Here is a 13,391-nt window from a genome sequence, read left to right on the forward strand (position 1 = left end):
TTCCCCAAAAAACTCTATCAGGCAGGTACCGTTAGGATTTTCATTTTATAGATGGGGAACAAAGGGGACTCGGTGAGGTTCGGAACTTGCCCAGAGTCACATGGCTGGTGTGCACCCACGGCGCTGGCAACCAGTAGCACCTAGATGGCTCTGCCTGGAAAGGGTGTGCAGAGGGACCCACATGCACGGGGGAGATCCAGTGTCCCCAGACAAGCAACCACAGCGTGGTGAGGGGCTTCAGGCTTCAGGGAGGTGACTGGTGGGTGCGGCAACCAGGAAAGACTGAGGACAGCTGAGCCTTAAAGGATGGGGAGGTTTGTGGAAGGCAGGGAGTTGGAGTGCGTGGAGGATACAGGGGGGCAGCAGGAATAAGGGGGGGGCTATGCTTTCGGGGAGCAACTCTGCACCACTGGTTCCTGATGTGGCTGTGTCCCAACCCCTACACCCTCGGGACCAGATTGTCAGAGACCGAGGGAGTTTTAAGCTCTTAATTCTCTTTTCTTGCGTGCTTCTGACTCCTTGGTTTAATTTTGTGTTTGTTGTTTAAAGAGATAACAACCTCGTTTTCCTGGTTCTGCCTCATGGACTGCCAGTAGAGAAGAGAATCCTGGAATCTCACGGACTCCGGAAGGCGTTTGCTCCCCAACTCTTTCTATAGCAGCCCTGGCTTCTGGGCTCTAATCCTTCCTTGTTCCCTGCCAGTGACGGGAGGCTCACTGAGGACAACTCCAGTGATTAGAAAAGTCTTCTTTAGCTGGAATCAAAACTTGACTCCCTGGACTGTCTGTGTGTGGACCCTAGTTTTATTTTTGGGGACTACAAATTAAATCTATTATCTCTTTCTCAAAGTGGCCTTTTATGTAGGATCACAAAAAGAATAATAGCTTTTTAGGGAACGCCTACTGTGTGCCAGGGGCTTTACAGACATTAGCCCCAATCCCCACAACGACCCTGCCTGATGTGTACCAGAGACCCCTGGTGCCTCCCAGCATGCCCTTGTCCGCCCAGCAACCCCTGTTCCCCGGCTCTAGGGAAGCTGACTCGCCCTCCTGGCTCCAGGGGTGGAGCAGGTGACCTGGCCGAGCCAATCGGCACATGGCCTTCCCTTGGCTGCAGTGATTGGTTCAGAGGTGGACACGTGACCGTGGATGGTTCCATCAGAGGGCGTTTCAGGACTTGTGGGACCAAGACTCTCTCTGTTGGAACTAACAAGCTGCAGGCAGACCCGGGAGCTGCTAGGGGTTCCTGTGGGACCACAGGCAAGCCAGCCTCGGGGAAAGCAGGCCCCTGAAGAAGGCATAGTGGAAAGGTGGAAAAACAGGGTTCTTGGACCCTTTTCTGAAATAATGGATCTTGCTTGAAGGCAGCTCTGTAGTCTTCAATTTCATATGCCTCTTACTGTCTGCCACTTGCTCCCCAAAGCCTCCCAGGCCTACTGAGGGCAAACCCGAAGCCCAGAGGGGCTGATTAACCTGTCGAAGGTCACCCAGCTCCCCAGTGGGGAGGCCAGGATTTGGGCTCATGGGGGAATTTGGGAGGGACACAGCTATTGTGTTCTTTGGTCGTTTCCTCTTTGGCCTGAAGGGTCCCCAGTTGTTCTCGGAACTCGGCTTTGACCACCATCCTGGTCCTCTCCTTTGCATACACTCTGATTTGAACTCACGAAGGGCACCCCTCAAGCTTTCCTCTCCTTGACCCCAGCCACCCCTCCCAGACCTCACTCTCTCTGGCCAGCTAATGTCCCCAAGGCTCCAGTCGTAGTTCCAGACCTTTCCCAGCTCAGAAGCCTTCCATGGCTCCCCAGTGCCCACACAATGCTGCCAGGAGTCCCTGTGTGTCACCCAAGGCCCTTCGAGGCCCTGGACCCTGCTCACCCCTCCTACCTCATCTCCCCAGAGCCACAGGGGACTCCTGGCCATCCCCAATCCTGTGTCTGGTTCCACACCTTTGCCCAAGCTGCTGCTGCTTTTCTTTAATCTCCTGGTGGGTTTATCTTAATCCTTGAAGGCCTAGTTCTAGGGTCTCCTTCCAGGGAAAACTCCCCTGCCTTAGGGCAAAGGAATCCCGGCTACCCTTGTAGCTGCCTGGCCATGCCTGCGCCCCTCCTGGTCTGGGACCTCCTGCAGGGGAGGGAGGGTCTGTTCATCTTTTTAAAAAAATGTATCTTGGTAACTAATATACAACTCAGGATTTCCCACTTTAACCACTTTCAAGTGCACGAGTCAGTAGTTTTAATTGCATTCACAATGTGGTGATACCATCACCAGTCTCTATTACCCCAACTTCGTCATCACCCCCAGACAGAACTCTGCACCCATTAGGCAATAGCTTCTTCTTCCTGCCCCCCCGCCCCAGCCCTTGGTAATGTGTAATCTACTATCTGTTGCTACGAAGTTTGCTTCTAGGAATTTCATATAAGCAAGAGGATACAATATTTGTCCTTTTGTATCTGGCTTATTTCACTTAGCATGATCTCAAGGTTCATCCGTTTTGTCTTATGCATCAGAACGTTGTTCCTTTTCATGGCTGAATAATATTCCATTGGCCTGTTCATTGTGCAGCCTTGTTTGGACCACACGCATGTGTTGCTTGAGGCACTGAGCACTTGTTGGACAGGTAGGGAAGTATCTGGGGACGTTGGCAGGGCTGGCCTGGGCCCAGTGGCAGTGCCCCTTGGGATCAGAGTCCCAGGGCCAGGCTAAGTGTGCTGAATCCAAGACGGCTGGGGCAGCAGAGCCGATGGGGAGGGTGAGAGAGGGAAGTGGGACAGCTGGAGCTGAGCCTCACGGGTAACGACTGAAGCCATAGTGGGGCTCCTTGATAGCTGGTTTCTCATCACTCTGGCCCAGAACCTCAGAGTCATCTTGACTCCTTTCTCTCTCTCACCCCATATCCTCTCTATCAGCAAAACTATCAACTCTACCTTCAAAATACCCTCATCTGCCCACGTCTCACCAGCGGCACGCACCCCATGGCTGCAGCCTCCTAGTTGCTTTCCCTGCTTCTGCCGCAACCCCACAGTGTCCTGGATGGTCTCTTGAACACCCAAGTCAGTTCACATCCCTCCTCGGCTCAGCACCCTCTGGGGCTCCTTGCTCACTCAGGGAAAAGCCAAAGCCCTTTTGTGTGTGCTGGACCCCCAAGGCTGCTGCCAGCTCGCCCTCCTCTTTGTGGCCTCTCCCTCCCTCCTCTACTCCTCTGCAGCCACAGCGGCCTCCTGGCCATCCCTTGAACATGCTGTGCTTCCACCTCAGGGCCTTTGCACTGTCTATTTCCCCTTCTTGAAATGTTCTTCTCTAGACAGGGAGCAACGACCTGTTCCCTTATTTTTCCTTCCTGCTTAATTTTTTTTCTTAGCATTTATTACTATTATGCTGTCTTACTTTTTCTCTTGTTTTTTGTTTAGCTCTCCTACTAGACTGTAAACTCCACAAGGGCAGGGATTTTTGCTGCTTTGTTCACTGATTCAGCTCAAGCACCTAGAAATGTACCTGGCACAGAGTTAATGCTGATGGAATGAATGAGGGATTTAATGAAACAGAACTATACGGGATCTTGACGTCAGAAGCCAGGAGAAGCAGCAGGTCAGGAAGTATGGGAGGAAATGTCAAGTGAATGGCCTGGGTCTGAATCTGTGAGCAGGGAGAGGGTGTTGGAGGCCAGCATTCACTCATTCACCACCCGTTCATTCATTCACCCAACTCACGCACTCATTCACTCCCCCATTCATTCAATAAATAATTATTGAGCATGACCAAGGGCCAGTACTTAGGAGGCACTGAGGATACAGCATCACTCAAGAGGACAGTCCCCGCCTCCAAGCAGCCCATGTCCTAGTGGGGCACCAAAGGACACCATGCGACAACTGCTGTGAGGAGGTGGGTTCATGGGGCCATGGAGGCACCCAGAAGGGGCACCTTGTCCCACCTGAGGAGGTCGAGGAAGGCTTCCCTGAGGAGGTGGCTTCAAGTCAAGGCCTGGAGAATGCATGGCCACTAGCCATGAAGTGAGGAGGCACTTCAAGGAGAATGCACTGGGTGGGGGGATGGCCCGGCCAGGGGCTGGGGGCAAAGACCGCTGGAGACGCAGAAAGGAGAGAGAGGCCTGGTGGAGCCGGGCTGGGTGGAGGAAGAGGAAGAGTGTGGTGGGGAGAGAGAGGGAAGGAGGAAGAGGGAGACAGGAGGAGGGAGGGAGGGAGAGGGAAGGAGAGAAGGGGGAGACAGGGGCAGGGAGAGAGAGGGAGAGAGAGAAGAAGAGGGGGCAGGGAAGCCAGAGAAGAGGGACAGAGAGGGAAGGCGGGGACGGGAGCAGGAGGCCCCTTGCAGTCCACTGCCAGGTCCAGGTGAGTGAGGTGGAGGCCCGCCGGCTGCCGCGGGGAGGGGTGGTGGTCAGATCTGTGAGATGGAAGTGGGCATCAATCCGAGGTGACTGCTTGGCCATGGGGAGGGAGGTGAGGGGTCCTGGTTTGGGCCCTGGCCTGCTGGGGGGCTCTTGGGTGGGTGGGTTTGGGCTACCTAGGAGGCGGAAGGGGCCTCTGAGGTCATGGCCACCCTCCCCTGCCCCTGGGCAGGCCCCACGCCTAGTGGCTGGTGCTGATCCAATGGAAGGAGGTCTCCCAGGACCTCGAAGCACTAGATGGAGGGATCTGGCAGAAGTGCTCAGACATTCCGGGAACTTGGGACCGTTTGGACGAATTCCCATCTGCCCTACACCATAACCAGAAGCTACAGTTTCCTTGACTCTCCTGAAACAGGAGATGAGGCCAGTTCTCCCTGGGCCACAAACCTCCCACCCGAGGAGGAGGCCCTCAGACCTACTGCCATGTGGGGGCGGGCCAGGGGGTGCAGGGTTTTAGGGCAGCCGCTCCGCTTCTGCAGGGGGCTGGGCAGTGTAGGGTATTCCGTACAATAATGTATAGGCCCATCTGCTCCCACTTAGCAGCTCGGGGTGAGCCTAATTGGCAGATCAAACCATTTGATGTTCCATGTCAGATAAGTAGTTAGAGCAGCCCCAGCGGACTGTGACACTTTCTGGATGGAGCCCAAGCCCGGCGTCTGACCACCGGGGGCCTGGGGTGCTAACGCAAACCAGACCCTCTGCACAGAAGCGGGAGGATATTAACAAGTGTCAAGAAGCTGTGAAGCGCCTGGGCAGATGCGGCTCTGCCTTCTTTCCCCCCGAGGGGCGGGGGGCTCCTGAAACCTGACCTTGAACGTTAGGAGGAGGGAAGAGCACACCGAGGGTGGTTTCCTGACACTGGCTGTGGCTGGGGACATCCAGAAGCTTCTGCCATGGCAGGGAGCCACGGGGAAGCTGTTGGGCTCAAAAGTGGGAGACTCCTTACTCGTTTCCTGTGTGACCGCTGTGGGTCACGTGACACGAAGGGCCTGAGACTAGCTGTGACCTTAGGCAAGTGGCTTTCCTTCTCACAGCTTCAGCTTCCCTGTCTATAAAATGGGGGCAAATGATCCCGGCTGCAGTCAAGGTGGAGAGACTTGGTCAGATCCTAGCTTTACCACTTACCCTTTGGACAGGATGCTTAACCTGTCAGAAACTTAGTAGCCTCGTCAGTAAAATGGTGATCATAATAGAAGCCATCTTCTCAGGGTTACTGTGAGGGTTAGATGGCATTATACATTACACTCAGAGCAGTACCTGGCCCAGAGTAAATGTGCATAAAGCTAACAGTTGTATTTGTCAGCATTTGGTAGGTTATGCTGTTGTGACAAACATCCCTCAACTCTCAATGGTTTTTCAGAAATAAAATGGTCATGGGCTGAGTACAACTCGTGTCTCCTCCAGAGTTCAGGTTGGGGGAGCAGGCCTTACTTGAAACCGGCTATTCTCCCAGGAGAGGGAAACAAGCAAAACCACACGATGACCCTTAAATCTGCCTGGCCTGGCACCTGGCACCTGTGCTCACCTTTCATTGGCCAAAGCAAGTCACATGGCCAAGCCTGCTGTCATAGGCCGGGGAAGTGAATTCTCTCTGGGGAGGGGAGACCGGTGTGTGCGACAACAGTGTGACCCCCCAGGCACGATGGCGATGAGTGCAGGGGCTGTGAAGCGGGGGCAGCAGCCAGGCGTTTGCCCCCCGTTTGGACGGCGATGCTCCGGGTTTGCTGCTCACGTCTCCCCCCTCCCTTTCGGCCTCTTTCTCCCTCCAACCTCAGGCCTCCGGGGTGGGGTTCTCTCCCCCAGTCTGTCTCATTCCTGCTGTCGGCAAAAGGCCTGCAGAACCGTTCCCAGGAGGCGGGAGGCCGCAGCTCTCCCAGGGGCGCTCTGAGGGCGGTGCTTGACGTGCCACGAGGGCGGCACTGGAGGGCAAGCCGGAAGGGAGGCGTTTCTGCCGAGGAGGCTTCCCAGCACCTGTGCGGAGGCTCAGCCCCAAGGAGGGCTGCTGGGAGCTGGTGACCCACGTCTGGCCTCAGAGCCGCACCACCAGCCAGGTGAGGGCCTTGTGGGAGGGGCGCCCCTAGATTTCCCTCGGAACCCCGAGCCCGTCTGTCTCAACCAGACATTCAGAAGCTGCCTCTGGACCTGCCTTCGGGGACAGCTTCTGAGGGGGCACCTGGGCATTCTGAGGCCCCCTTTCCTTCCCAGGGACCTGGAAACAGGCTCCTGGGGAGGGGGCAGGTGTGTAAAGCCTTGGGGGTCCTGGCCTGTGCTAGTCTCAGCCCCTCCTCCCAGCCCTGGAGCTTCCGGCCGAGCTGTGGTGCCAAGACAGGTGCCTTGAGCTCAAAGCCCGGAGCCCCCGGAAAGTGGGGGGCGTCTCCACCTGGCTGGCACCTTTCCAGGCCCGGGAAGCGGCTCCCTCATGGCTCCCTCAGGGTGTAAACTGAGGGTGTTTTACGAAGGTAATGCTAATCACTTCAGAGGCAGTGGGCTCCATCTGCCCTCAGAGTCAGGCCCTGCTTAGCCTTTCACACGCGTCATCTCCTGTAATCCTCAGAGCACCCCTGGGGCGTGTTCTCAGGCCTGTTTCACAGGGGAGAGGCTCGAGGCTCGGGGGCACTGTGGAACTTGCCCAGCGGTGCATCCAGTAATGGATGGATCTGGGCTCAGGATCCAAGTGTCTCTGACTCTCAAGTACAGGTGGCAGTGGCTCTTTTGGCGTCCTGGTGGCAGTAACACTGTAGTGGCTTCTAGCAGATGCTGCGCTAGCATCTACCCTGATGGCAGTTATGGGAACACTGGCCGCCAAGACCGAGGCTGCCTGCTCTGGGACTGGGCTCGAGCGTCCAGGCTCTGGGTCCAGACACAGGCTGAAGGGGGACGGAGCGGGGAAGCGCCTGCGCTGCTGAATTGGTTCCTGTCATACATCAATCATTCGGTTTAATCCCTCCAACAACCTTGCAAGGCAGGCAAAATTACATGTTATGAAATTATGTATTTTCTGAAGAGGAAACTGAGGCTCAGAAAGGTAGAGTGACTTGTCCAAGGTCATAGATCCAGGATTGGAATCTGGAGTAGTTTTTTGGTGTTAGTGGACCAAGCACTCATGCTGTTGGCAGGACAGTGAAGGAGGTGGAAAATTATGGTAAAAGTTGGTATGCAACCACAAAAAAAACACTCAAAGGCTTAAACATGGCACAAGTTATTTCTCTGCTCTGTAACACTCTGGAGGTATGCAGTTGAGAACTGGTGGGCAACTCTCCTCGACACATCACATACATCTCTGGGCCCAAGGTGGCTCCCCAGCTCCTGCCATCATATCTGCATCCCAGTCAGCAGGAGGCAGGCAGCAGGAAGGGAGTATAGACCCACATCATTTCCTCTCACCTATCATTGCCCAGGACTTAGCCTGGCCACACCCAGCTACAAGGGAAGATGGGAACGAGGCATTCAGTGGGTGTAGCAGTTTGATATAGTTATGAATTCCAAAAATAGATATTGGATCATGGTTGTAATCTGGTCTATTACTGGGCGTGATTGAGCTATGATTAGGGCTTCGATTGGGCCACGTCCTTAGGGCATGAGGACTCACAGATAAAAGGCATGGCAAAGGACAGAGTTGGAATTTTTGATGCTAGGGGTTTCTGATGTTGGAGTTTTGATGTTGGAGTTTGATGCTGAAGACTTAAGCTGGAGCCCCAGGAAATAAGCTCATAGAGGAAAGAGAAGCAAGACCCAGGAAGTGAGGAACTCTGAGCCCAGCGAGAACCAAGACCCTGGAAGGGAGGAACCCAGGAAGCCTGAACCCTCCCAGACGTCGGCAGCCATCTTGCTCCAACACGTGAAAATAGACTTAAGGGAAGTAACTTCTGCTTTATGGCCTGGTATCTGTAAGCTCCTACCCCAAATAAATACCCTTTATAAGGGCCAGCAGACTTCTGGTATTTTGCATCAGCACCCCTTTGACTAATACAGTGGACGTCCGCAGTGGACTCTGATCCACCACTCAGACCCCCTTCAGGACTGAAGGACCTCAGCCCTGTCCAGAGACGGTTCTGGGCTGGAGCAAGCTGCCTCGCCCAAGGCTATGGCCCTCCCAGGGGCGAGCCTGCCCTCAGTGGCTGGGGGTGTGGGAGTATCGCGGCCCCTCCTCCGAGGCATAAGCCGAGACAGCGTGGAGAGGCAGCCCGGCTCAGCAGGGCAGCGAGGTCTGTGCTGGGACGACCACCTCTGCCCCGTCCCACTTCTTTCCCTTCTCTTCCACAGGTGTTGACCCAAGGACACGCCCCAATAAAACTCCTGCCCACTGGCCTCTGTCTCGGGGTCTGCTTCCCAGGGAACACAGCCTGCAACAGCACCCATGTGCCCAAAGGAATTTGGAAACTGTCATTAAAATGGCAGAGAATGCCTGCCTATGGGCAGTAGCAGTTCCTGTCACTGTAGTGGGTAGGGACCCTGGTGTTAGTGATTGTGGGGCAGTGAGAGCATCGATAGCTATGGGGAAGGGGGCACGAGGCTGGTTGTCATGGTGATGGCAGTCATGGCAATGATAGCAGAGAGGGGGCTGCTGTGATGGTGAAATGTTGATATTTACTTTCCAGGGTGTCTTTGTTTGCCAAAGGACTGCCGATGCAAAGTACCAGAAACAGGGTTGGCTTTTACAATGGGAATTTTATTTGGATAAAAGCTTATGGTTCCAAGGCAATGAAATGTCCAAATCAAGGCACCTTCCGAGATGCTTTTCCACCAAAGTCAGCTACTGGTGATCCTGGTGTCCTGCCACGTGGCGAAGCAAGATGGTGGCCATCTCTGCCCAGGTCCCCACCACCCACTCCAGAATCTACCACCTCCCGGAGCTCAGCTGTGGGCAACCAGGCATACAGCAGGGCTCGTCTCCGGGGCCTTGAGCCTTTCCCTGGGCCCAGCACCCTGGGGACTTCTTTCCACACCTCTGCTGAGTCCTCTCTCAACCTCTCAGGGCCTCTGTTTTCCTGCTGTCCTCTCTCGCATGTGGCAGGATCCAAATGGTGGCTCCCTTTCTTTGCGTCACTCTCTGTGTCTCCATTTATATAAAGCTCCAATAAGAGGGCGGGGACCCAACCTCACTGGTGTAGTCCAAAAGAGCCCCACACCCTCAGGAGTGGATTAGTTGAAGAACATAATCCTTTCTTTTTTGGGTTTGTAAAGTAACTTCAAACTGTCACACAGGGTTAGGCTCACCTGCCTGCTGGATCCCCACTCTGAACAGCCCCTCACCCCTGGCCTGCCCCTCGCCTCCTGAGTGGGGGCCCGTTGTGGCTGCTCTCCTCAGCATCCCATCTGGACCACTGTCAGCTTTATCACTCTTCAGACTCCTGGTGTGCTCCCTCTGTCCCCTAGTCAGCCAGATGCCTGCCCCAGAGGAGGTTCTGGCTACCGCTTCTGATACATCCTAACCCCAGCCCAGCCCAGCCCAGCCAGCTCTACTGCTCTGCTGACTGAGCCATCTGGCCCTCCCAGAGGGCTGTTACCCACCCACTCTCACTCCTTCCAAGGAGCTTCCTGGGTTCAGTGTCAGCTCACAGGATCTCCTTTGCTGCCGGGTATGGCTCAAACTGGATCTGGCTTACGATGATGGTGGTGAGGGGTGGTGAACTGCTGATGGTAGTGATGGTGATGACGGCGGTGGTGGTGATGGTGATGATAGTGGTGGTGATGATGATGGAGGTGACGGTGATGGTGATGGTGGTGGTGGTGGTGATGGTGGTGGGGGTGATGGTGATGGTGGTGGTGATGATGGTGGTGGTGGAGGTGATGACGGTGGTGGTGATGGTGATGATGGTGATGGTGATGATGGTAGTGGTGGTGGTGATGGTGATGGTGGTGGTGGTGGTGGTGGTGATGACGGCAGTGGTGGTGATGGTGATGATAGTGGTGGTGATGATGGAGGTGACGGTGATGGTGATGGTGGTGGTGGTGGTGGTGGTGGGGGTGATGGTGATGGTGGTGGTGATGATGGTGGTGGTGGAGGTGATGGCGGTGGTGATGATAATGATGATGGTGATGGTGATGATGGTAGTGGTGGTGGTGATGGTGATGGTGGTGGTGGTGGTGATGGTGGTGGTAATGGTGATGATAGTGGTGGTGATGATGATGGAGGTGACGGTGATGGTGATGGTGGTGGTGGTGGTGGTGGTGGGGGTGATGGTGATGGTGGTGGTGATGATGGTGGTGGTGGAGGTGATGGCGGTGGTGGTGATAGTGATGATGGTGATGGTGATGGTGGTGGTGATGATGGTGGTGGTGATGGTGGTGGTAATGGTGGTGGTGGTGGTGGTGATGGTGATGATAGTGGTGGTGATGATGATGGAGGTGACGGTGATGGTGATGGTGATGGTGGTGGTGGTGGTGATGGTGATGGTGGTGGAAATGGAAGTGATGGTAGAGATGGTGTTGGTGAGGATGCTGCTGGGGGTGGTGGTAGAGATGGCGGTCTTGGTGATGGTGCTGGTGTTATTAAAGGCTGTGGTGTTGGTGGTGATAGTAGCAGTGGTGATGGTGACCTCAGGATGGTGGGTGATGGTGGTGTTGGCGTTGATGTTGGTGCTGGTGGTGCTGGTGCTGCTGGTGGTGATCATGGTGATGTGGTGTTGATGGTGGTGGTGATGTGCTGATGGATGATGGTGGTAGTACTGGTGGTGGTGGTGCTGATGGAGGTGATGGTAGTGATGAGGAGATTCATGCTGATCCTTTCTGGCTGGATGTCTTCATTAAGCTTTGATTTGGGGGCCAAGGCCAAGGTCTATTCTGTATCCTTTCTTTCTCCAGCAAGATGAAAACCTCACTCTTTCTCAGGTCTTAGTTATTAGAGGTTCTTTTAGAGTCTAGTTGGGGTGAAGCAGAGCACAGGATGGGGTGGAATGGAGATGAAGTCTGGAGGCCAAAGTCATGTTCCTTTCCAGCCCCTCTCCATCAAGCCCCTTCTTTAGCAAAGGGTGGGCAACCCCACCCTCTGTCACCCCAGTCAGGGGGGGCGGGCCTTGGGCTTGCAGTGTAAGAGATAAAGAGCACTGGTCAGGAAGTCAGGAGACTCTGCTCTACTTCTGACTCCCTGAGTGACTGTGACACGTGTCTTTGCTGCTCTGGGCCTCAGTTTCCCCATTTGCACAATGAGGGCATAGGACTATAGCTGAGGACTTAAGCTGATTCTCATGGTGGTACAAGGACTGCTTCTGGGTCAACAGTGCAGTGGGCAATTTATGCCGCCTGGGATTGCCATCAGCTTGCCGTTGGCCGCTGCCCAATGTGTACAGTTTATTCACCTGGGAGACCACGTGAGAGAGTGAACAGCTTGGTGTGTCAGTGCCTTTATAGCTGAGGGCGGCTCACACACTTCACCTTTGTGTGTGTGCAAGTGTGCATGCATGTGCATGTTTCTACCTTCCCAGCAGATCCAGAATTCGACAACCTCGCACCCCCCACCTCCACCCCAGCCGCCTTAGCCTGAGCCACCGTCGTCCAGCACCTGGATGGCCGGGCAGCTTCCTCACTGGCCTCTCTGCTCCCGCCCTTGCCTCTTCACAGTCCATTAACCATGCAGTGTCCTCAACAAGCACTTTAATTCAAAACTTCTGTGCATCCAAGGACTTTATCTTGAAAGTGAAAAGACAGCCCACTTACTGGAAGAAAACCTTTGGAAACCTCAGATCTGATAAGGATTTAATATCCAGAATATAATTTAAATGTCCTACAGCTCAACAATAAAAAGACAACCAACCCATTTAAAAATGGGCAAAAGACTTGTATAGCCACTTCTCCGAAGAAGAGAGATGAATGGCCAAAAAGCACATGAAAAGATGCTCAACATCATTAGCTATTAGGGAAATGCAAATCAAAACCACAATGGGATACCATTTCACACCCACCAGAAAGGCTTTTTTTTTTTTTTAATTACAAGTCTTGGAGTAGACGCAAAAAAATAACAATCATTGTTGGTGTGAATATAAAATGGTGTAGCTGCTGTGGAAGACAATTTGGCGGTTCCTCAGAAAGTTAAATATAGAATTACCAAATGACCTGGACATCCCACTTCCAGGTATACACACAAAAGATGAGAAAGCAGGGAATTGAACAGATATTTGCATACCAATGTTCATAGTGTGCATTATTCACAATTGCCAAAAGATGAAAGCAACCCAAGTGTCCATCATCCAATGAATGGATTAATAAAATGTGGTATATACGCACAATGTGTGTTATTCAGTCATGAAAGGAAATCAAGTTCTAACGTATGCAACAACATGGATGAACATTGAATCGTGATGAATGAAATAAGCCAGACACAAAAGGACAGATACTGTCTGATCTCACTGATATAAGGTAATTAGAATAAGCAAACTTCTGTAGAGTCAGAATCTAGAATACAGGTTACCAGGGGCTGGTTTGGGGAGTCAAGTCTTAACTTGTACAGAGTTTCTGTTTGGGTTGATCATAAAGCTTTGGTAATGGATGGTGGCGATGGTAGCACAGCACTGTGAACATAATTAACAGCACTGGACTATACATTTGAATGTGCTTAAAAGGGGAAATTTTAGGTTATGTATTTGCTACTAGAATAAAAATTTAAAAACAAACACCATAGGACAGCCCAACACAATTAGTTCTGTTGTAAATGGTGGGTGATAGTTAATACTGCAATTATAAAAATGCTCTTTTATGAATTGTAACAAATGTACCACACTAATGCAAGGTGTTAACAATAGAGTAGTATATGGGAACTCTATTTTATGCATGATTTTTCTGTAAACCTACAACGTCTCTAATAAATTGAAAAATAAGAAAACCTAAAAGCCAAAGTCCTTGTAGTGGCCTAGAAAGCCTCCATCGTCTCCCTCTCTCTTCCCGACTCACCCCCTATCCTCCCTGCTCTGCTCGCTCTGCTTCAGCCATGCAGCTGCTCCTCAAGCACACCAGGCGTGGCCCCACCGCAGGACCTTTGCACAGGTGATTCTTCTGCA

Source organism: Dasypus novemcinctus, chromosome 9 (genome assembly GCF_030445035.2).
Source record: "Dasypus novemcinctus isolate mDasNov1 chromosome 9, mDasNov1.1.hap2, whole genome shotgun sequence".
Lineage (NCBI taxonomy): Eukaryota > Metazoa > Chordata > Mammalia > Cingulata > Dasypodidae > Dasypus > Dasypus novemcinctus.